We start from the raw sequence: 27997 nt of genomic DNA on the forward strand, positions 1-27997 counted from the left end.
TATATATATATATATATATATATATATATAGTTTTTAAAATATAATTATCCAGTTACACGTGCTTTGTCGTCTACGACTCATAAGAGAGGTTGAATCAAGCCCTATGATGAGTCGTAGACGACGAAACACCTATCAGTGGATAATTATATTTTCAAAACAATATATATATATATATATATATGTGCGTGTGTGTGTGTGTGTGTGTGTGTGTGTGTGTGTGTGTGTGTGTGTGGGTGTGTGTGTGTGTTGGTATGCACTGATTATTTCCGAAAGGATGAAATATTAGTGTATGTAAGTATTTAATAATTTTTAAAGTAAATAGTTATGCAAGGATTGTTAGCAACATCGGTTCTTACCGTATAGCACTCTACGTTTGAAATAGTCGGTTACTATAGCTTGCATGTCAAGATCATGGTGTTATTATCATAATTAGATAACTCTTACGGACGTTTAGACATTTAATAATGAATGTTTAAATTTCGACGACATTTCTCGCGGTTATGGTTGGCTGAGACGATTAGGACTTTGCTAATGGAGTGAGAGATGACTTCATTGCTGAATTCGAATCTCCCGACCGGCAGTAATCGTGTCACCCTGCGCTGATGCTTCCCGAAAGAATGAAACTAGTGTTTGTCGGTATTAAATAATATTTATAGCAAATAATTGTATATACAGGGTGACTCAAAAAAACGGGCCCCAAATATAATTAGGCACCGTTTTTTGTGCTTTGTCCGAATGAAATGAAACTTTGGTCATAACTAGTTTATTATATTCAAGACATCACATCAACACACTAGGGTCTCTGGCCCTTTTTCTCCGTTCTACAGAGTATGTTCTAGACGGCCTCCATTTAGCTTTTGTTTTGTTTTTTTTTTTGGGGGGGTCACCCTGTATATATATATATATATATATATATATATATATATATATAATGTTTCATTGAACAGCAATGATAATTCCTTTTTGTTTCTCTTGTGATTTTTTGTACAATTTGCCAGGCCATTATTCGATCGTTCTGTTTGAGTGTAAAAATTAATTTGCCATAGTCGTCATCAGACAAATGATGAATAAAAATTGCGGTTAACGAACTAGTATATCTCGCCGGATTAAATATCTCCTGTCTTCCCCTAACTCCTCTATCAACTAACATCTTGTATCCCATAAAACCTCAACAAAACGAATTTAGAAACATTAAAATATTAATAAAGAAAAAAAAAACAGCGATTTTACTCGTCTCATTTTGTAACGACCGCATCTCAATCATAGAAGCCGTGCTCATTCTCATAAACAAACCGACCATTAATTAGACTCAATATGAGTACGACGACCTGGTTTCGCGCCTATGTCGGAGCACGTCAATGATTAGATTCAGTACATCGAAACCCACTTTGGGTCCGGCGTTGTCCGTTGTCGAAGCAATTGCTCGATTCTATCTAATTCTGGGTTCCAGCTTTATCGTGAAAGGTGTACGTGAACGGCTATTTATCTATATATCTATAAAAGTGAACGTGTATGTCTGTCTGTCTGTCTGTCTGTGTGGCTGTGCGTCTGTCTGTCTGTGTACATTTCCCTACGCAATAACCCTGTCAATTTTTAGTCTATAGACTGGAAATTTTAAATACCGGGTACTGAGATTTGGGAAAATCGATGTGACGAGTGTCAGCCAGAAATTTGGATGTTAAGGGGTCAAATTTCAACGATTTGACCTTTAAGAACTCTACCAAACTCCTCCGACAATTTTGGGTCTAGACACTTGAAATTTTAGATATAGGTTTCTTGAACCTGGATCTAACTGAATAAAGTGATTTGAGCCCGAAACTATAAATTTTAAGGGGTCATAATAGGGGTCAAATTTTTTAAAAATTAATCATTTTTTTTTGTTTTTTTGCTTTTTTTTGCACAGCATACACCTCCAAACACCCGAGCAACGCAGGGCACCCCTGCTAGTATATCTATATATATATATAGTAAAAGAGAGGGAGATGAAAAGGTATAAAAACAAAATATATGCCAACCAATGTTTCGTCTTTATTCTAAGACTTCTTCTGGATAAATAGATTGAAGAAAGTAAAATACCAGTATAATATCTTTAAAATTATATTTAATATAAAATTGATGACTTTGTTCCATTTCAGAAGGAAAAATCGTCGAAATATTTTAAATTATACTTGTTGCTACAAAAAAAAAATACGGTTATTTTATTTTAACTTGTGTCTTTTGTTAGAAATAATTATATAGCTTAATTCGATTAGCCATGGATACTTGAGTTTGAACAGAAGTAAATTCTGTTTCATTTAAAAATAGCAGATTTTGCTCTTCTTCCGCCGATTATTTTCTTATCGTTATAATGTATTTTGTTTGTTATTTCCTTAGTTTGTCTGTACGTTAAGCTTAAAAAAAAAATCCAAATACATTTTAATGGCAAACTGTTCCGAATGATGATACATTCGCAACATTTGGCCTTTAAAAAATTAATGTAGTAATCCCTGATAAGTATATGTGAGTTACTACCCCGTTGATGTTATCCCGTTTTCGAATATCAATGTAATAATAGATGTGACCAAGATGATGATGATGATGATGATGATGATGATGATTATGATTATAATAATAATAACAATAGCAATAACAATAACAATAAAAATAACAATAATAATGATGATGATGATGATGATGATGATGATGATGATGATGATGATAATAATAATAATAATAATAAAAAAATAGAAGAAGACTTTGCTGTCCCAGCTGACCACAGGGTGAGTATAAAAGAAAAGAAGAAACGAAGCCAATATACAGAGCTAGCCAGAGAGTTAAAAGGTATTTGGATGATGAAGAAAATCAAAATAGTACCGATAATAGTAGGAGCACTAGGTACAATTTCGAAAAACTTCGACAAAAGTATGTCAGAAATTGGAATCAGAGGATTAACTGCAAAAGTACAACGACTAACGATAATGAAAACGACTGGAATATTAAGGAAAACCCTTGAATGCGGGGAATAATAAAAGAAGACAATATAACAATTAAGCGTAAACAGAGAATTAAGAAAACCGTAGCTGCATATCTACAAGTTCTACACCCCCATCATGCATCGCCCCATTGTTTCATCACCGCTCCCCCAATAAAAAAAGTGATACCAAAGAGCCGAGAAGGGCCAAGAAGGACTGAAAGACCGCGGAGAGAGTGCTAGCCGGACCTCGGTTGGACAAGGGCAAAGTACAGTATAAATCAATGACCACTGCCAGCGAGAAATCAAAGGTAAGTGGCTGTTGCGATGATGCAAATTCATTTGCAAATGCTTTCGATGGAGTTGGAGAGAGCTGGACGTCTGGGGGTTTCTAATCAGATCGTTTGTTGACTTGTGTGAAAGCTCCATGTGAGCCGCCAATAATAATAATAATAATAATAATAATAATAATAATGATGATGATGATGATGATGATGGTGATGATGATGATGATGATGATGATGATGCTGATGATGATGATGATGCTGATGATGATGATGATGATGATGATGATGATGATGATGATGATGATGATGATGATGATGATATATTCTTGTGGTTTCTGTCATCAAGAAACAGTTACTACGAGTTACTTCTCATTGTTTCTTGAAGACAGAAACCACGAGAATATATTCCAAAAGTGAGCACTCGAACGACATATGACAAAAATATAGAGCATTGACTGTTAAGAGGTTCTTGATTGAAATAGTGTCTCTTACAGTGTAATTTCGTTATTAGTATTTAACTAAATAGTACGACATTACTTTCTGAGTATTTATTAAAACTTACTCATTTATATAATTATAAACGGATATATATATTTCAGATACAATGGAAATCAATTTTATAGAAATGTCTTGAACTCATTTGCTGTGGTTTCTGCCCCCAAAACATTTTTTCTCTGTCAGCTTTATCAAGACACATTTGTTGATTAAATATAAATCGCATTCCGTGGGATTTTCACGGGTTGTGCTTGATTTTACTATATCATGTTGGGGATTCGATGGTCTATTTTCTAGACTGTTGAAATTCAGCTCAAACAACTGTATCAGTTTGTAAATAATACATCTTCTGTGCACATTTATTGGTATACTATTAGCTCGTTGAAGAGACCGATAAAAGAAACCACTACCATGTTTTCTGGGCACGTTAATGACGTCGTTGTTTGTGACATCGTAAATAAATACGACAATGGTCACGTGATTGGATGTGTAACACAATAAGAAATTGACGAACAACAACAACAAGATTATGATAATTTACTTAACACATACTAAATACATTTAATATAAACGAAACACACTCCAAAAAAAAAAGTTTTGAATATGTTGAGGCCGAAGGTATAAAACAAAGTGTCAAGGAGGTAGATACGAGTATATCATCAGTTTAATTATTCACATAAAATACTATAAAAATGCTTAATTTATGGTATCTTTTGGGGTTTTTTTTTGCACCTTTTGAATCCCAACGTTCGTTCGGCTTTGGCCGGAACATTACGCCATATGCCGGATTATGCCGAAATTTGCCAATAAAATCTTAACGCTACGTATAAGATGATAGTAAAAGGAATAAATATAAACTGTAGAAATCAAAAACAAAAGCACCCCCCCAATAAACAAACAAAAAGAACTACTGTAATTTGGTGTTTTATCATTTTTTTTTTTAATTAATAATAAATGTTTAGAAGAAGCAAAAATTAATTTGGGAGTAAAATAATTTAAAGGAAATATTAAATAAAAAAAGGCTCAAAGGATTTTATTGTTGTTGTTTTTTATTGCAAAAGCCAATAACTACCAATTAGTGCGAACATTTTTTTTTATAAGGGTGCCGTTTAGTAGTAAAATTAACCGATGTTTTTTAAAAATATTTTTAAGACATGTTTTTTAAATATTAATGTATTTTTTGTTCTGTCATCGTAGATTGTCGTAAAAGAAAGTTTTTTTTTTTTATTAAATTTGACAGATACGACCTTTCTCTATATTTCAAGAATACAAATTAAACCCTCAAAACATATGTAACTTTGTCCGGGATACAACATACGCTGTATGATTCATTCGCAAAATGGATAAGAATAGGTTGGTTGGTTGGTTGTTTATGTTTTACGGCATATCAACCCTTTTCGGGTTATTTAATGCCGAATCCAAAGATTTTGAAGAAAATTTTTTTTAATAGAATACATTTGTTGTTTTCACGTCAGTTTCTATTTAACCCATAGTTGGGATCCTAACAGGTACTACCACTCCGGGTCAGAGTGGACCTGGGAGCAATGGTAATTAAAGGGTGGCTCCACACTCCCCAAAGCCCACAAGCTGGGGCCTCACCACTGGATATAGTTTAAGGTCATATCCAGGACCCCCATTGAGGGACTTTTACCCTCTGCAGGGGGGGGGGGCAGTCGGCGTATTTTAATGCCCCACCGACAGGGCCGATAAGAATAGGAAAGAACTTCAACTCTCTTCACCTTTTTTGACTTCGATCAGTAGAAGAGAAATCCTTCTAGACTGAGGTAATGTTAATTTTTGTTCCCATCCAGAGTGCCCCTTTTGGAGAAGCTGGATTTTACCAACATTAAAAACCGACCTTGTATCTTACTCTGCCCTTGAGGGGAGGCAATGAAATAGGAACACCAAAATTTATTTATTGTGATGGCCGTGACGCCACCCACGTAATCGTCTTCTCTCACCTGATCTCGAACGTTATTTACGCCTCTCCCGAGATCTAGAACGTTATATCATTCCGTGCTCCACGTCTCACACGTGATCGTGCTCTTTGTGTTTTTATAGGGTTTTATTTTATTTATTTATTTATTTTTTATCGGTGACGTCATTTTGCATGCATATATTACAAATAATGCATATCGTCTTTTAGGTTCCGTTTAATTGACGAGGCAGTTTTTTTTTTATTGTGTCATGTACGCAATGAGGCAAACAAACAATTAAACAACGAAGCGTTGATAATATACAAGTAGACACATTTGCATACAAAGACAGAAACAGGCAGACATTCGTTGATGCGAAATATATAAAAGATTCGTGTCACTTAATGTCTCTCATGAACAGCGCGAATAAACACCCGGCTGTAGAATCTCATGCGCTTGATACCAACCGACAATAGTCGAGCGTAATATCCATTGATAGTTATATAGATTGATAGAGAGACAGTGAGTTGGCTTACATCAATCATCACAGTGTCTTCCGCCACATTTTTCACTTCGCTTTATTCGCTATAACTTTATGTTTGTTTGTTTTTGTCTTGACCTCGTGTCAGATACGGCGTGACCCGAGGTCTATTCTTGCAATGGCGTTTGCCACTTCAAAAGAAATCCATTCCATTGAGAGAATATTCGCATCGCAGAGTTTACCAGGGAAATCGCATGCTAGATTCTGTTTTCAGAGCTAAAGGTCTATTGGGGGAAGCGGTTTTCTTTTCGTCACAGGTTGTTAGATTTTCTGTGCAGATATACCAGGCATTACAGAGACGGATATAAAAGTGGCCACGGATAAAGAAAGCAATGGAATAATTAAGATGCGGTATAAATAGAAAGCAATAAATCGTAAAGAATCAAAGAGACGATATAGAAATATAAAGCCGAAAGAAAAGTGAAAAAAAAATGGAAGAAAGGAAGAAAGCATCGAAAGAGACCTAAAGCAAGAGGATGCAAGACAAATACAGAAGCTTAGAGGTAAAAGAGACAAAAAGAAAAAATTGCAAAAATACCAGACAGAAATAAGGTAAAATAAGGCTATCAGAAATAGAGCATTACAATATAATACTAATCATACAATAGCAAATAACGATTTTCTTTTATCATGGAGGTCACCACTTATCAAGGCTTGAAGGCCACTCAGGGATAAGGATTATTGCGTGTACAGTAATCAATGAGATAGTGTTGTAGTAATCATTAGTATTGGGGGTGTTGATAGAGTGTCTTACTTAAGGGGGCGGTTTGTCAGGAGTTTGTTTATGTTGGACTTGAAGACGTCCAAGTTGTAGTCAGGTGGAAAACAGGCAAGCGGCAAAGAGTTCCACTGGCGTGAAGTTATCATCGATATATTTTTTAATATATATCAGAAATAGAGAATTATGATATAATACAAATCAGACAATAAAAAATAGCGATTTATATCAGCGATATATTTTTTAATATATATCAATATTATTTTTGGATTAATTATTTAAATAAACAAGATTGCGAATCTGTCATTTATTTCAGGACTAAATTTATTTTAAAATACAATGAACACTATGCGGAAAGAATTGTGTAATGTTCCTGAATTTAGTAGACAATGATTACTTATCTATATATTAATACGATAGCATCTGTGTTCTTTTGTGCGTCACGCATACATCTTTCTCCTTCCGAGTGACTGTCGTTTCATTGTTATGACCTTCAATTTTTTGTAATAAATAATTTTACCAAGTATTCTTTATAAGTTTTTGTTTTCCGTTTCGATTATAGTTGATGGCACTCACGTAATCTATTTTTTTTTAATAAATAATTTTACTAAGAATTTTTCATAAGTTTTGGTTTCAGTTTCGATTATACCTGAAGGAAATCAATATATATATATATATATATATATATATATATATATATATATATATATATACTCCTTATGTTCTCCTACCCGGGCCCCCTTTTCTTTTTTCCTTCTAAAACACTTCTCCCTAACAACCATTTTTGAAATGTCTGATGAGGCTGTTGATCGTAAACATGGTCCAACATCCGAAACATGTGTAACCAAACAGATAAAACGGTAATAAAAAATAAAACACATATTTGCTCTGCAATAGTATTGAGCACTCTCTTACGTTTTTTTTTTTACTAATTACCAGTTTTACCAAATATATATATATATATATATATATATATATATATATATATATATATATATATATATATATATCTTATATGTTTTGGTTTCGGTTTCAATTCAAACTGATGCACCCAAGTTATATAGATATATTTTTCTAATTTTTGAAATCACAACTTTATAAAAATCAAATTGACTCTATAATAATATATACCAGCATATTTAAGCGTATTTTACGACCGGGTGTCCCTGCTAGCTTAGATAAATACCTTTGAAGTTTTAACAAAAAAAGCTAGAATAATACCAGGGCGTCTCCATTAACACTGAACATCCACAAAATGCCAACGTCAACACATGAAAGAGTCCGCTGTGGAATTTCCACGGGTCTCGCTAGTCTCTATATTAATACGATAGCGAGTGTGCTCTTTTGTGCGTCACGCTTGCATCCGGGTCGTTTAATTGTTATGTATTTCCATTTCTTGTCATAAATAATTTTACCAAAACTTCATAAGTTTTGATTTCAGTTTCGTTAATAGCTGACGGCACTTCAGTAACGTATTTTTTGTATAAATAATTTTATCCATAATTCTTCAAAAGTTTTGGTTTCGGTTTCGATTATGGCTGAAGTAACTCATATCATATTATATATATATATATATATATACACACACACACACACACACATATATATATATATATATATATATATATATATATATATATATATATATACATACAATATTTATTATGACACTATATATACATATTTCAAGGTCGTACCATTGGTTTCGATACACCGAAAACAGTAATAATATACTGTGGAAAATCGGTATAATCTCTTCGGCGACAAAGAAAAATCTGATTTTTCTTTGTCGCCGAAGAGATTATACCGATTTTCCACAGTATATTATTACTGTTTTCGGTGTATCGAAACCAATGGTACGACCTTGAAATATGTATATATAGTGTCATAATAAATATTGTATCTTCAGCTCTCACATCTACGATCGAGCACTTTATTGGATTTTTTTCATCACCCCTGGACACGCTATATATATATATATATATATATATATATATATATATATATATATATATATATATTCATAAGTTTTTTTTTTTATTTCGGTTTCGATCCAAGCTAATGCATCCAAGCCATATGGATATATTTTTTTTATTTTTGAAATCGCAACTTTATAATATAAAAAAAAATCGATAAAACATTAACTCTATAATAATGCATACGAAATCTGCAAGAATTAAAATATCATATTTAAACGTACTTTACAGCCGAGCTCTGCCGGGCGACCGTGCTAGCTTAGCTAAATACTTTTGCAGTTTTAACAAAAAAAACTACAACAACACCAGGGCGTCTCCATTTACACTGAACATATACAGAATGCCAACATCAATATCTTACATATGAATGAGTCACCTGTGGAATTTTCACAGGTCCAGCTGGTTTATACTACATGGATACTTCGGACTACTGTTCTCATTTTGTATGCTATTTTCACAAAGTCTTTAATGTATAATCTTGCCAAACTAAGGGATCGCTTTTCTCGAATTCGGATTTCTTTTTTTTTTCTCTCGACCATGGGAATCTATATTAAATTTTGAACAGAATCTTTTATGCTTTTATGTAGTGCACGCTTGTAAAATGCTCTCATTCCGTCTACCATGATTGAATAGAAGTCCTAAGTATTCCGCTATTGGATTTTGTAGTGTCGCCCGTACTTAAGATTGCACATTCAACTTTCGGACAACTGTAATTTCGCTATGTTTGCTACCCACTTCTATATTCACTATGCCACGAGTTTCTAGGGATCAGGAAGAGTCCATGGTTCGACATCATACTTTTGAATATCAGAGGTTACATCGACCAAACGTTCTCAAAGTAATTCTCGAACTGAGAACAGTAGTTAGAAAAATCCATATAACACGAATAATGCGGTATTATTCATTATTAGTGATTACAAATGTGTTCCAGTCAACGGAAACTCGAATGCTTCCTTTTCATTGGCTTCTATTGATGTACGGGATAGCACATCTGTTTATTTATTTCGATATGCACGATGCTTCATCCCATAGTAAATTATTATTTTTACACAGTGTCGCCCAAAAGAAAACAACACTATAGATTTATTTTAAAACTTTTTTTTTTTAAATCAATTAAAATAACTTGATTATATAGTAGAGCTAACACTTATTCAATGTGGTCGTCTCAATCTAAGTAACCGCATTAATATGGGTCTGAAACTGGGAGCATGCATTTTCTACAAGCGTTGGCAGAAGCTCGGCGAATACTCGGCGGATAACGGCAATCAGATAAAAAAGGAAAATAGGATGGAGAACGTATATATATATATATATATATATATATATATATATATGTGTGTGTGTGTGTGTGTGTGTGTGTGTGTGTGTGTGCGTGTGTGCGTGCGTGTGTGTGTGGATTAAAAGATGGAAGACAGGTTCGATATAAATGTGACATGGAAAAGAAGAAAGTATAAAGATACGGAGTAAACGAGGCAACTTAAGATGAATATATATATATATATATATATAGAGAGAGAGAGAGAGCGAGAGAGAGAGAGAGCGAGAGAGAGGGAGAGAGAGAGGGGGAGAGATTAGTAGATATATAGATAAATATAGAAAAATAGATAGATGAATAGACGAAATGAAATGAGAATATGAAAATGTGTAATTCGAATCGGCAAAATAAACGTAAACTCCGTCGAGGTTAAGCGTGTTTATTGATTGTTTCGCCGAATGATTGATTGATAAAATGATCGATTCAGTTGAAGATTGATAAAATCCAGATTACGGAAATTGATGAGGCTATTAAGGAATTGAAGAGCCAACGTTACTTGAACGGAAATGGGTGTCGCTAAAGGTCGATTTACAATGGTGGAAATGGAAGAGTGAGGAGGAAGCAAATGCAATGTAAAAAACGAGGAAGTAACGCAAGAAGTACTAAGCGAGAGAAAATAAATAAAAACAGGCAGGGATGATCAGAGACAGAAAAAAAGGATATGGGAGGAAAGCGATTCGAGAGTAACATCGGATAAAAACAGGCACATGCCTAGAAAATATTAAAATAGGAAAAACGAAGGAAAGTGAGTTAAGCTTGAAAGATACGAAGGGAAAGCCCGTTCTAGATAAATTGTCCGATATAATCATAAGACACTAAATATAAACATATACATGGATACGAGGGACGTGCAATAAGTAATGCCCCTGACCCATTTACCATAGCAGTAGTGCAACGAATCTTAGCACAGTTATTAGTCTGTCTCTACATGGCAGGAACTCAGCGTTATGCATTTCTCCCATCGTTTGATGCAGCTCTGAAAACCGTTTTTGTAGAGCACCCCAGGTTGGTCCTCCAACCACGACGTGACTTCAGAAATCAAGGCTGCATCATCTGGGAAATGCTTTCCTTTCAAAAACAATTTCATGGCTGTGAAGAGGTAAAAATCAGAGGGTGCAAACTCCGCAGATTAAGGACTATCCACTTATTTTGTGCTTCCTTTTTAAAATTAAATATGTTTTTAACTCTTTTTCAAAGTGTGTTTAACATGTTTTATTAACTACTTGTTCTTAAAGAGTAAAGTTCATAGGAATTTTATTACATTATCAATAAGGGTTACAGAAAGGGAACTAGGGGAGAAATCTCTTCAGGCCATGGCTTCTCAAAGCTAAATGCTTCTCATCAGAAGAGGAGAAAAAGTCAGAATTATACAAATATAATGGTAAAAAGACAACACCAACTTAAATACCATTCAGATTAGAATTGTAAAAAACATTGGGGGAATAATATAATGAAGACAAAAGAGTGAGGAGCAAAAAAGAAACAGTTAAAAAATAAAGAAATAAAAAGTAAATAAATTTTTTAAAAGAATTTAAACAATTTTTTAAAAATGTAAAGCCAATTTTTTTCAGTATCTCAATTAAACCAAAACTTAAGAGTAAAGAAAGTAGAGAGGATTGGGCAGAATTTCATAAGCACACGCCCGTGCTTCTGATGTGGCGACATGCGAGTTGTTGACCGGAGCGTTGTCCTGCAGGAGGAAGGTACCTTTGCTGATCTTGCCCCGCCGCTTGATTTTGATAGCTTACCTTAATTTCCTCAAAAGTGAAGCATAATAGGCTCCTGTAATTGTGGTACCCTTTGCCAGAAAATCTGTCATCACTACTCCGTCCTGGTCCCAGAAGACAGTGAGCATGACCTTGCCAGCGGAGGGCTGCACCCTTACCTTCTTTGGAGGTGGTGAGTCCAAGTTCTTCTACTGCATTGACTGGGCTGTGGTCTCTGGATCATAGTCATGGTTCCAGGTTTTAACATGTGTAATCAGTCTTTTGAAAAACTTTGACTCATCGTCTTGGAACATCGCCAAATTCATCCTCGAGCACTCGACGCGTTCTCGCTTCTGGAATGGTGTGAGCAACCTGGGAATCCATCTGGCAGACACCTTATGCATATGCAAATGGTCATGAATGATAGTTTTTACAGACCCTGTACTAATTTTGACATATTGGGCTATTCGGCGAATAGTAATGCGCCGATCTTCCAAAATGACAGCCTCAACTTGACAGTCAGATGCTTCATCAATGACAGAAGGGAGTGGGCGACCAGGTCTGGGAGCTGTTTCCACAGAATTCCGGCCATGTTTTAATTCACGATGCCAGCGTTTTACAAGGTCATATTATGGGGCATTATCACCATAAGTTTCTTTCATTTCATCAAAAGTCTCCTGTGGTGCGCGTCCGTTCAAATACTAAAACCGGATCACTGCTCGACATTCAACAGGCTCCATTTCACACTTGACTCAGTTTAAACACTTGTAAAACCGAAACCACAATTAGTTCAGAGCTGTAATTTGCCACATAACCCTTAGACATATAAATAATTGCAGATGCAAAATTTCATAACTGGAAGTGGGTCAGGAGCATTACTTATTGCACGCCCCTCGCATGGATATTATATATTAGTCGAACAAGTAACTGCTCGGCTAAACAAAATGTTACTTGCAGATTATTGAGTAATGAAGCCGTAAGTACTGGATGAAAAAACACATTTTTAATTTCCTCGACAAATATTTAATGAATACTATTGGAATAGTGATAATAATAATCTCCATGCTCTTCTGCTTCATTTCAGATATTATTTTATATAATTTAATATAATATCGATCTTTAAAAAAATCAGTTTTACAAAATCGTTCCTTAAGGGTTTTCCAACCGGGCAACTATTCATAGTAACATAATCTTTAATAACTGTTCGCTGGAACAATTACTATACCTATTACTCTTTGTTTCTAACAGCGTCAGACTGACCGCTTGCTAGAATTATCGATGCTATCCTTTTTATTCTCACTTTATGCGGTTAATCATATAAAATGCATTTTAAATTGAACTATTGATGCTACCTTTTCGTTTTAATCAAGGCTGCTTGTGTTACCGGGTTGTTTGTAAATAAATATTCTGTACTTTCACCTAACAATTTAATGGAAAAAAGAAATCGTTAAACTTGAATTTAACGTGAAAATTTTAGTCGAGCAATGTAATTCTTAAAAACGGATTCTTTACGTTCCACAGCGGTATCTAATATGATAATAATAATAATAAATTCACATTCAGATGAAACAAATTTTACTCATTGACCTATTAAATCCAAATAGTTAAACTTCATGAACATTATTCTTAGAATTAATTATGAATTGGTTGAAGCATACAATTTAGGAAAACACGCCCATTTTTGATAGGTAGGAAAACTCTCCATTTTTGAATACATATCGATTAAAACATATTTTAGAGCGGTTCTTGAAGGAGGTATTATTTTTAAAAGAGACTATATCCTATAATATTTTTTAAATATATTTACTGTTGATTTAAAATATATAAAATCTATTTTCTAAGTATTCATTATCTACCTAGCTTTGTAAGTTTTTAATGGCACAACTTATTTTTAAAATTTTATATAATTTTAAAAAAAAGTAGTGTGGAGTGTTCTTTAGAACATAAACAAAGTTCGACATGAGAATATCACTACTCGATAATCTCGATAATCAGTCAAAACTAGAAATTTAAAGAGAATACTGAAGTAGATGTAGTTTTAAAAATAGCCTATAAATATTTCTATTTAAAAAGTAATATCCAAGGTCAGTGTTCGACAAAAATCAAACTATCGGAGGTGGATACGGTTGACTGTAACGCAAGTAAACAGAACGGAGTAACGGAGACAAGACTCGCAAAAATAAAAATTATTTATTAACAAAATTGCTTCATCTTTTAACACATCTTACGTTATAACGAAACAAAAAAAAAAGGAAAAAGTCTACTATTGAATAATAAAACAAATGTGATGATTTTTTCATGTTATTGTAAGCATGTTTTATTCATTAACAAATGTGATTTAATTATTTTTGTTTTTTATTAATATTGTTGATAAATATAATTTTAAAAAGTTAGGTATTTTGTTGAAAAAAGATTTCTGCCTCAACAGAAAAATATTCAACAAAATGTTTAACCGGAAAACTATTTTACCGAAAACTATTAATATTAAACATTAAAAAGGAAGATACTAGAATAAAAAAAAAACTATTGACAGAAAAAATAAAAGTAATTGCATATAAATCATTAGAAAAGTGTTTAAATTGTGAGAAAAATCTAAAACCATTAAATTATCAATAAATTTTGTTGTCATAAATATATGATTATTAGATTAATTTTTATTTGGTAAAACAAGAAATAAACATTGCTAAAAAGCCCATATCAGAGAATTATCAATATATTTTCCTAAAAACGATTATTATTTTATTTTAATAATCATAACAAGAAAAATGTTTAATTTCATTAAAATTGAATAGTATACCTACATTTTGTCGAATGTACATGAAAATCTTTTTATAATGACTATTGTTTTTGGTAATTGGCTGATTGTGGATTTTATAGTTGTTTTTCTTTGCAAATTAAAATTAAATCAATCATCCTTTTTTATAATGAAACATGTATTGATAGTTAATGATTTAAATTTGTTCAATCCGTATTTTCTTTCAAAATCAAATAAATTTCATATCAATTAATTAATAATCATTTTTTACAAAATATATTCACATAATTTGCCAAAATGTATAGATATTATTAGATAGTTTTTACATTTTTCTTATAATGTTTTATATGCAGTTAATTTTATTTCTTCTGTCAAAAAATTATAATGAATATAATAATATTTTTTTATAATGCGAAAATTGATAAATATTTAAAATCTTAAAAAGTGTAACAAAATGCCAATTACATTTTTATTAGTGCATAAGGCACATCTGATTGAGTGTAAATAAAATAGTTTGCTTTTTTTATTCTAGTATCTTTCCTTTTGTAGTTTAATATTAATAGTGTTCGGTAAAATAATTTTCCCGGTAAACATTTTGTTTAATATTGTTCTGTGGAGGCAGAAATCATTTTTCAAGAATATATATATATATATATATATATATATATATATATATATATGTGTGTGTGTGTGTGTGTGTGTGTGTGTGTGCCTGTGTGTGTATGTGTGTATATATACATATATAATATATATACATATATGATATATATACATATATATATATATATATATATATATATATACATTTGAGTGTGTGTTCATAAAAGCATATATTTTGGATTTTAGTGACAATTCATTATTAATATAGTGACTTGCCAAGTAAGAAAAAATACAATGAAATTCTCGGCAACTGTTTCACACAGAAAGCAACAGCCATGAAAACATTTTTTTCATTCTGCAGTTACGCATAAAAAATCGATACCATTTCCGACGAGTAAACCCAAGGAAACGAACCCTTATTTATACCTTTATGAATTTCGTTTTTTCATACTCTCTTTCTTTTACTTCTATTGAGTATATACTACGTATCAAACTCAACCAGCACTTCTAAGGAGAAAATCTTAACGTGAATCTCGCGTAACCAAACCCACCGTATCGAGACTTCAAAACTACCGTAGAAACAACAAACGTCTTATTCTTTGCTCCAAAAAATTACATGGCAAAAAAAACAAAAACGTTTATTTTGTAGCAATGCGTTGGGTCTGGCTTCAAACGTATATAATAAGTATATTATTTAATATATATATATATATATATATATATATATATATATAAATATATATATATACACGTATGTGTATATATATAATATAGGTGTGTGTATATATATAATATATATGTATATACGTGTGTGTGTATTATATATAATATATATATACGTGTATATATATATATATACATACACATATATATATATATATATATAAATGTATTAAGTTGTTTTTATTATTCAAAAGAGGTTCAGATAAATATTCTAATGTAGTTCATTTATTTATTCACGTATAGCTTTGTTGTTTTACCCCATTATTCTAGAACAGACATTGTCTTTGGCACCGTTTTATCTACTTTATATTCTTTCAGATATAGCACCCACTTGTCTATTCATTGATTCTCCTTGAGTCGGCATCAACCTATTTGTAAAAACATAAACTTATCTTTCGTGTTCTACTTCCAGTAAAAGCATTTATTCGGATCCATATTCAAACTGTAATCCTTTGAGAACATTTTATTCTTGCTAATTAGCCATCGATAAATTTCACCAGTTAATGGAACTTAATAATAGCTGCCGTTTATTAAACTTATACATTTTACGGGACGCAGTCAATAAGTTTCCACAGTTTTTTTTTTTCGCGGGGATTGTATTTGACGTAGGCTCCTAGACAATTCAGTATATTATTTGCGTGAAGTTTGTGCCAAGAATACAGTTTACATCTCAATTCTTTTCACAGACTTATTAATCATGATGCGCATCAAGATTGTTACTCACCCTCCCGATTATCTAGACTTTGCTCCCTGTGACTTTTGGTTATTCCTTAAGTCATAAGGAAAACATTTAAGACGGGCATTGACACGCTCACACAGGCGGACTTCCATGCGCCGTTCTAGAAGTTATTGGAACGGTATAAAAAGTGCACTGCTCTCTAAGAAGATTATTTCCAAGGAGACTATAGTTACATGTGTGCACGATCAGTAAATATCCTCATGCGAAACAAAATCATGATAACTTATTGAAAGCATGTCGTATCTTGCATCAAGACAGTAACGTTTAACCTATCTAAATCAAATACAGTGCATGTCTGGATTTTACTGAGCACACCGATAAAATTCTCAGATCAGCATTTTATAGTTGAAATACTGTTTAAAAAGCAATCTTAATAAAGCAACTAGATATATATGTAGGGAACTAATAACTGTTCAATGCAAATAGAATATGTAAGTTTTACAGGTGTATCTAGATTTTAGTGACTTACTGTGTGATGGGAATCGCTCCGGACAATGTAATTCACGTAATTTAAGGTCAAGAACTAGTTAATCAAGAGTGATACATGAACTGACGCCTGGTCATAGTGCAAAGTGTATACAGTCCCTTCTTCATTTTCACATTTTAGTGACACCGATGTTGCCCATGTGACAGTGGCAGTATATTTTACTCTCACACTCAGATATACTCCTGGGTCCTGGTATGACCTTAAACTATATCCGATTGTGAGGCCCCAGCTTACGGGATTTGGGCAGTGTGGAGCCACCCTTTTATTGCCATTGCTCCCAGGTCTACTCTGACCCGGAGTGGTAGTACCTGTTAGGGTCCTTACTATAGGTTAAATACAAACCGACCATAAAACAAATATACTCTATTAAAAAATTGCCCTTCAAAATCACTGGATTCGGCATTAAATAACCCAAAAGGGATGGTATGCCGTAAAAAAAAACCAACCAACCAATCAGATATACTTCGAGTTACATATACATAAAATGGATGTATTTTTGTCCATAGTTGCCTGTCTAACCGCGCCGGTGAAATGAGATACTGTCTCTCTCTCTCTCCCCCTCTGTCTCTAAGGATATTTTTAATGAAATAAAAAAGTTGCCCTAGGAATTCCATTTTCATAAAAAAATACCAATTTTATCTTGGGGGAAATTTAAACAAATCTGAGCTACGGCAACACGGGGCTGAGTATTGATAGTTGAATTAATATAGTAATAAAGTCACTATGTTACTTTAATCCTTATCTTTTCAAACTATTATATATATTTCCACACAGATACACACACAGATATATATATATATATATATATATATATATATATATATATATATATGTGTGTGTGTGTGTGTGTGTGTGTGTGTGTGTGTGTGTGTGTGAGTATATTTAAACACGCATAGACCTAAATAACGGAGCTATTAAATCTGGCATAGTGATATTGAACAATAAGAAATAAGTAAGCTTAGAATTTAGTGCGTCTAAATAAGATAGGTTATAGGAAATACCAAAGTCTCCTGACCGACAATAAAAGAAAATAGAATCTTTATCATTCCAGTAATTATAGAAGCAACTAGAATCATGAAGCATAATTTCAAAAACTGTCCGGCAAATATACCCAGTGAATTAAGTGCGATTAAATTCAATTCAATGCCCTTGAACTGGCGTTAGAATCTTAAAACGTCATTTCAGAGTATCGTCTGGCATCCGGTATCATGCCCCATTCACAGTTTAAACAACAAAAAAAGAACATTTGATATATATATATATATATATATATATATATATATATATATATATATATATATATAAATGAAAATTCAAATAAACGGGCCAAACGAAAAAATGTATTTACTCACAGTATACTGCAATATGTGGTAAAAAGTAAGTGTTCTATCTCGTATTTTGAACCCAACGTTTGACTAGTATTTCGCCACCGGCTAATGTGCATTTCTTTCAAATCATTTATTTTAATTTAAAGTAAGGGGCATATTTTTGGGATATTTAAATTAATGATTCTAGAGGAAAAAGGAAAGAGAGGGAGATAGAGACCTATTGCTTGAAATCTAATGGACTGCTTCCTTAATTTGTCCATTTATGAAGGCAACAGTAATTTTTATTTAATAAAAAGAAAGATAAACATGGCTGACCAAATTGCAATGTCGCAAATAATTTGCGTCGTCTGCATCCTCTCCTTCTAGCTGCACTCTTTACATCGAGAAATGTTCGTGTTAGCGCAATTAACGTCTGAGAGTTACTCAAGAGGCCGACATGTAATTAAGGGAAGACATTACTGCGAGAAAAATCTGCGCGTAAGTTTAGATAATGCGTCCCGGGTGGCGTTAGCAGTATCTTCCATCCGGCTTGAGATTGCAATGTTGTTAATTATTTTAATTTTAGACATAGTGACGAAGTCGATGGATGCAAACTGTTTCTAGAGGAGTCTGATTAAAATGGATGCTCCTCTTAATGGGGATTGACCTGAATAGAAAAAAAAAGACAGAAAACATTATCACAAACAGTCTTGACATGGTAATCGATGAGTTATGAACAGCTTAATACCTTGCTATTTTTTCTGTTGCAAATAGACGGTTTTAAGCTTATCTCAATCTTTTACATTTTTTTGTAAATAATTCAGAAATCCAGTCTTAATACAAATATCAGAGAAACTTATCAATCCTGAAAATTAGGTAATATAAATATAAGTGTACTATGTCCCGGAAAACGCCGTATATTAGAGTAAAAAGGTTACTAACCGATATTTAGGCCGTTGACAATGTAATAAAATAACAAAGATTTTTGATAACGAGTTTTGATAACGGAAGAGTGTTTTGAAATATGACTGGAATTTAATATAGAAATAATTAAGCCAGAAATTTGTAGAACAGGTACGTATTTAGAAGGATGTTTAATAATATCGGATTATAACGTTTGATGTTAATAAACAAATATACATGACAAAAAAAAGCAAGGATCTTTGGTTACGTAAATATATGACGTAACTAGTTTAGAGACATCTTAGAAAGTTATTTGTATTCAGTCTGTAACGGGCGGCTGAGATATACGATGGACAGACTGAAATAGCACTGAACAGGAGCAAGCTCTATAATTAAGATCGAGACAAAACAGTATCAGCGTTCTACCTTTCCAAGATGGTAACAATATTCCGGAAAAAATCTTGCCGAAATAAACCCGAGGTCTGTTGTCCGTGATAGAATTTTCGTTACAGCTTTTCGGTCCAACAAGATTACAGATGGATCAAGTGTGTTCCCTAATTGTTTAAATGTTCTAACCCTATGAAATGGTATTCGGCTCTTATGCTAAGGCATGCATTTCTTTGTCTTGTAAGAGACTAAAATGTTTGTTTCGTCCCTATATAACGTTATATGTGAACAAAAATCAGGTAAGTTATTTTGTGATATTTTGAAAACTAGGCGATCACACTTAAAAGCATGCATGAAAAACAATGACTTTCATCCAGACATTTGCTAAATACACGTCATTATATGTAACGGAAATATATATAGTCATCAGTACACCATACAAATATCATCATAAGGTCGGGTGTATATATATATATATATATATATATATATATATATATATATATATATATACAAAATATTTTTTATTTATATAGACAATTATTGCATAGTCGTTACTCTAAACCTGCTAATGTTTCAGACATTTGTTTGGCAAGAAACAAAAGTCCTCGTCAGGCGAGGCAATAAATCTTATGAGCCTTTGAAGGCATCTGCTTCTTTGTATATATATATATATATATATATATATATATATATATATATATATATATATATATCCTAGCATTTCAGCCTGGTGTTACCTGGGTGTTTGGATGTGTGTGTTGAACCAAAAAAGCGGTAGTAGGAAGGCAGGCTCGAACCCGTACACCGGAGGAGGAAAAGAACAGGGGAAAAACCCGTAGTCTTTGCTGTTACGACAACACCGGAAGTGACGTAGGTTTAAATAAAAGCTAAACAATTGAAAGATGAGCATGACTTTCGAAAATATCGGAAAAGACACCAGTTGAAGGTGAAGATATTAGAGTTTTTAGGCAATTCTTCGATATTTGTTGTCTGAAAGGTGGAACGTCAAAACGATATGAATCCTGTAAAAATTCGTCGCCTCTGTCGAAAGATTTAGACAGACATGCAAATATGCATACATACATACATACATTTACATTTATATATACATACATACATACATACATACATTTATATATTGGTAACTAAAGGTAACTAAAGATAAAAAAGACTTACCCTATCTCTGAATACCCTTTATGTAAACTTTCAAATGTTTAGACCAGAAATTGACTGAGTAATTTGGTAGAGACCGCAGAGTTTAAATATTTAAAAAATTGACCCCTATCATGACGCCTTAACATTTATTATTTTGGGCTGACATCACGTTATAAAGTTAGATCCGTGTCTGAGAAACCTATATCTAAAATTTCAAGTGTTTAGACCCAAAATTGGCGGAGGAGTTTGGTAGAGTTCTCAAAGGTCAAATCGTTGAACTTTAACTCCTTAATAGCCAAAGTTCTGGCTGAACACGGATTACACAGATTTTCTCAAATCTCAGTACCCTATATATCAAATTTCGAGTCTGTAAACTGAAAATTGACAGAGTTATTGCGTAGGAAAATGTACAAATACAGATACACAGGCACATAGGCACGTTCACTTTTATAGAGTAAATATATATGGAAAACATTTTGTGTTTGCTGTAAACTTTTTACGCAAGTATAAAACATTTAGAATATCTGTATGAATATAACTACACGTAATATTTAACTAAAGATAATCATCCCATGAGAAAACCGAAAACCTAAGAGAAAATTAATTAAAATGAATGATTAAAAGAATATGCAAATTAGCTAGGTCTTTTGCTAGTAAATTAATTTCCACAACGCATATATAAGAAAGTTTTGTTTTCTTTTTAAATAAAACATAGATGATTGATATATATATATATATATATATATATATATATATATATATATAATCTATGTTTTATTTAAAAAGAAAATAAAACTTTCTTATATATGGCTATATATAATATATATATATATATAAATATATATATATATATAATGTTTATATATAATATATAATATATATATATATATATATATATATATATATATATAATATATATATGAATTTTAAAATGGATACAATCCGACGTTATGATGTGAAAAGGAAGCGAAAGACAGGAGGCTCGACGTTTCGCCCGTAATATGCGGGTTTTCTCAAGAGGTGTGGTCACTGACGAGAGGGTCGATGTTTTTAGTTTTATATATAATGTGTGGGGGGGGTATGCAAATAGAACTATTATAGAAATATCAAAATAAAAACAAAAAAAATGTATATTTATTAACCAGTGTCTAGATTATTTTTGTGCAATATTATTTTAGATAACATTTTCTTTCCACTTATCTAAAATAATATTGCACGAAAATAATCTAGACACTAGATAATATATATATATATATATATATATATATATATATATAATATATATATATATTATATATAATTCTTTGTTTTGTTTTTTTGTATATTTGTATAATGGTTCTATTTGCATACACTCCCCCAGTATATATAAAACTAAAACATCGATCCTCTCGTCAGTGACCATAGCTCTTGTAAAATACCCGCATAATACGGGCGAAACGTAAGGCGTATTAGGAAACAAATATTTTAAGTAACAATTCTCAGTATTTACTCGGATAGTATTTAATACGTGGATAGAACTAAGTAGAAACTTGCTACACAGAATCGATTCCGCGTTTTATACTCAAAGGGAACTGCCAGCTAAAATATATAATTCAAATTTTTTATTTTTATTTTTACAAGCGAAAGTTCCATACATTCAGGATGGAACGATAAAACTGTGTCCCTAGAAAATACGACACGATTCTATTTCCGTTTGATTAAACCCGTTTTGATGTTTTCGTTTCTACGACTTTGTCCATATACGAGGGGCGTGCAATAAGTAATGCCCCTGACCCATTTTCAGTTTTCTGATCTAGCTGAAATTTTGCATATGCAATTATTTATATCTCTACGGGTTATCTGGACAATTACAGCTCTGAACTAATTGTGGTTTCTGTTTTACAGGTGTTTTAACTGAGTCAGGTGTGAAATAGAGCCTGTTCAATGTCGAGCAGTGATCCGGTTTTTGTATTTGAAAGGATGCACACAACAGGAGACCTTTGATGAAATGAAAGAAACGTATGGTGATAATGCCCCATCATATGACCTTGTAAAACGCTGGCATCGTGAATTCAATCATGGCCGGAAGTAATGTAAGAAGCATCCTGCGCAGTGTCTGGCAGCTGTTTTAAATTGACCTGTAAGGAGCCGGAACACCGGGGTTCCCTCTGATTGGTTGAAATATTGTAGCAAAATTAAATAATATAAATACATTGCAGCTGTGATAGAGCGCTGTTTCAGCTTGAAATAATTGTCTATTTAACCAAATTTATTTTGCTAGTTTACTGCGCCTCTCCTCATTTTCGCATATTATTTTTTATATCTATTAATTGTTTCGCAGTTTTCTTTTTCTTTCTTTTTTTTACTTTCTTTGTTTACAATTTTTAATATGTTCCCCTTTCTTTTATTGTTGGTTTGTCTTAAATACTCTCGGCCGATAATTGCCGATAATAATTAGCATTAGCAAACAAATTGTATGATATTATCGTTAATATATCGTCTAACATTATCGACTATAATCTTGCAATTAATTACGTCACACAACATCCCTTTTTGATGACAGTTAGTATTCGCATGAACTTCACCATCCTGTCTTCAAATTCCAATTTTCTCGTTTTCCAATTTTGCGCTGGATTTTAATCAATTCGAAATTAAGCCCGACTCATTACAAAATATCAAATTTGAAATCACGCTCTTTATTAATCACGTGACGTTCATATTAAACTAACTCAGGATTCAGAACAAAAAAACAGATATTCGTTATGTGAGGATATTTAATCTGCGTGTTTTGCAATCAAACTGATACTTCGATCTTATGAAAATTATTACAGGAAATTTAGTGTCACCAATTTCTATAAGGTCATTGTAACGATATCCGTGGTTTGTTGAAAACAAACAGTACAAACTTCGTCTAATAAACAACAGCTTGAAAACCAATGAATTTGTTTTAAATATTATTTTCTTCTGTCTCGCGGCGTTCATAAAAGCAGGACGGTGCGGCATCGATCGTACCTCTATAACTAAAACAAGAGATTTCTGCGACCGAATGATATTTTTTCTTTTGTAATTTCGTGCTGTATACGGCACAATCACGTTGACACACCGGTTCTCGTCAGAAGTTAAGCAACATTGAGCCGGATCAGTACCAAATTAGTGACCATTTGGGAAGGCGAGGCGCTGTATGTACCGCGAACTAAAATACCAGGTTGAGAAACTGGCGTGGTCTATCCTTATCTCCAGGGGAGATGGGACACTCTTAAGCCGTGGTACGCACTCCATCTAGTGATGGCGTCACAATAAAAAATACCCTTGCTAGCCCTGGCGAAACATCAAGTATTCAGTTACCGACCAGATTTGAATTACACTGCAAACTCGTATAGTGAGTTCAATCTCGGCTACAGCCGGGATGGATGGGTGGATGGCAATACGTGGCAATAATCAACTGATATCTGAGAGACAGATAGTATGCATCTTATATTAGGCTCAAACAATATGACAAGAAAAATACACAGCGAGAATAAGCACTTAGCCAACAACATTACAACATAGAGATATAATTTTTCAGAAAACCGCTATTGAACTCTTTACCGCCAAATGGTTCTTTCAAATCGCTCTTCAAAAATACCTGTATGGGAAATATTTCTTACTCTTGTTGCTTGTCGTCAAGTTTACAGGTGTATGCACGGTTCATCAAGTGAATGAGGGCGTGTTTATGTTCGTGCATCAGGTGCGCGCTAACTTTCGTCACGTGTGGATTTCATGGTTAAAGAATTTACTTACGCAGATGGATATGAAAAGTCTTTATTAAAGTGTGTGCCTATTTCCATTCTTTGGAGGTCAGGCGCGAACGCAGACCCCACAATCTTATTATACCATCCCTATTTAAGTGAAAACACATGTATCAAATTCTTCTTATGTACATCTATATCAAAAACACTTGTAAACGTTTTTATTTTTAAATTGTTTATTTCCATACTTTGTGGACCAGGCGCGAATGAAGACCCCACAATTTTAATGAACCACAGTTCTGCCAGATCAAACATACCCATTCCTGTGTCTGGATACATCTTCTGTCATTATATGTAATCACTTTTTAAAAATAGTCAACCATATAGGAACCTATTCGTGACCACACACACACACACACACACACCCACACACACACACACAGACATTCAGCTTTTTTATATATATATATATATATATATATATATAAGTCCTCCTGTTTTCGTTATAACGCCTTTATTAGCTATTGAACTTGAAAAATGTTTAAACAGGGTCCTTAGTCACATTATTTTGAGATGGTTGAAAAGGATTCATCGAAAGGATAACGTGTAATGACGTACGTTGAATTAATATCGGGTCTCATATTTAACTGGATTTTTATATACGGATGGGGAGCATGAGAAGGCTGTAATAATTGAGCTAATAAAAAAAATATTGCTAATGATTAAACTCAATGTAAAAATGCATTTAGTTTTAGTAATTCCCTCATAAATAATATATACACGTTTTGTGTAGCTACCTTGCTATATGTAGATTTTCCAACCTTGCGTAACCAGACATTTTTTGTTTGTTATTTTTTATTTGTATTTCTTTTGTTTACGCACTTACGCCCCAAAGAAGGGCACATTGTCACTTTGATGTATAGGACTACTATCTGATACACAATGTGTAGGTGTACCATGCAAGGAGTTATATATATATATATATATATATATATATGAAATGATATATATGAAAATGATGAAATTCTTGTGTCTGTAGGTATTTAATTATTATAGTAATATATATATATATATATATATATATATATATATATATATATATATATATATATTATTGCCTTTTGACCCCAAGCAAGGCTCGGTGCCACTTTGATGTAGGGGACAACTACCTGATGCATAATTTGTAGGCGTAGCATGCACAGAATTGAGCAGCACGATGTCTGTTTACATTATACCTGAACTTCTGCATGTCAGTACAGTCAGAGGAAACAGGAACACTGAAGGGAATTCTAAAGTCTAGCAGTCCCAAGGAATAAACTATTAGAGTAGAACACCTTCTTACATCTAGGGATTTCTATTGTGTAGGGGGTGGACTTTGCTGCTTGCCAGCTTTTCATGGGCTACAAGCGCTTGTAGTTCGTCGGAGCACATACCATTAAAGTACTTGTAAAACAGGCAGAATGATGCAACAGTTCGTCCATGAGGCAGCCTAACTTATTAGATTGATGACTCTTTTTTGAACCCTGTATAAGAGGGAGAGACGAATAGATGCACCAGCCCAACCGTGGAAACAATACTCCATTCTTTGTAAATAGTCTCAGGCGTAAGTTACTTTCTAACACTGTAGAGAGAGCCCACCTTCTTTGCAGCTGCCTTGGCAATGCATTTCCAACTCATGTTTGCAGTGGACGTTAAGCCGAGGAGTTTGAACGAAGTACTTTCTAGTAATTTATCATTAGCCATCGCTATTAGTTGTTAAGAAGGTTTCTTGCAGTTATTAAAAGAAATGAGCTTAGCCATGGCAACATTTAATGTGACCATCAATTTTTGTCCCTATTCCAACACGGAGCTGAACTTTTTCCATAGGTTTTCCTCAATTGCTTTGGATAAGTGTTCACTCGTTTTCCCTTCGTGTCTCTTATAGAGGGCCTTATCGTAAGAAAATATACCCGTCTCAGAGACAATTTTATCAGGGAGTTTATTGATGAATATCAGAAATAATAAACGTCTAGGAATAGGCCCCTTAGGTACACCTGCGTTTCTATCATATTGTTTGACGATAACAACCTAGATTATTCTCTTAGTTAAGGATTTAATTATGTTAAGTATTCGTCCAGCAATGCCATAGGATCTGATTTTCATGAGAAGACCACCGTGGCATACCCTGTCAAACCCTTTATATATACATAGGGCTACTACCATAGCCTTCGCTGCTGTATACAGTGCATGGAGTATACGTCCAGAGATTACAGTTATATCTGCAGTAGAATGAGTTTGTCTAAACCCATAGTGTTGGTTGGACATGTTTGTGCATTCTTAAAGAAAATACACATATGTGTACATATTGTTTGGTCTCATTTATTGATTTATATATTAAATATCCATTGACGTGTTTTCAATTGACTATACTTCGAGTAAATGTATTCATATGTAGTAAAGATGTCGAAGTCTGACATTGTTGAGTCAGTACACGGGTCCAGACAATATAGAATACAGTGGAACCCCGGGAAACAGTAGCCCTAGGATTCATTTTTTTCGGATTATAATGTGGAATACTATGTTTTTCGGTTACTGCTTACTGTATTTATATCGTCTTACGGTGTTAGTTATAATGTTATTTGATTATATACAGCTGTATTATATATTGTAGTGCATTCTGTTATTGTTTTTTAATGTCGGAGATCGGGGTTCCACTGAATTTACTTTTGACCGTTTAATCAGATGACGAGCACATCAGTGAACCCACTTCCTCGTCTATTCATTATTTCTGCTTCTGTCCAATTCTCTAAGTAAAATACGTACAAATAACAGTCGATCTCTCTACTAACTACTAAGAGCTACTGCATTAATGCCCCCCTCATCAGATATTTAACCCCTTGTTAACTCATAATGAATTTTAAATTCAAATTGCATTCTTCTAACATTCGTATTAATTTACACTATATTATGACATAAGAGAGTACTTGCATGTAAACCGACAAGAATTTTTACTTCTTAATAAATAAGACCTACCAAAATACGTATTTCAACAATAAGCGCTACATCGAATGCGCCCGGGTGTGTAATTAATTATAGTCGCATATAATAATGGTTTGCAAATAATTAATAAACATCTCAATAGAAGAGGGTAGTCGTTTGAATGGACAAGTTTGAGTGACACCTAAGTGTCAGAGGTGACCGCAGAACGGAATCGATAAAAATACGGAACTTCCACACGAACATTTCCTATCTCTGTCTTGACGACAATTTGAGCAATGGAGATGGGTTCAGTAATTTAATGAGAGGCGACCGCGCACAATGTGATTAAGTTAGCGTGAAGCTATCCG

The sequence above is a fragment of the Euprymna scolopes genome, chromosome 37 (assembly GCF_053919585.1).
Source record: "Euprymna scolopes isolate OS-2025 chromosome 37, ASM5391958v1, whole genome shotgun sequence".
In the NCBI taxonomy this organism is placed as follows: domain Eukaryota; kingdom Metazoa; phylum Mollusca; class Cephalopoda; order Sepiida; family Sepiolidae; genus Euprymna; species Euprymna scolopes.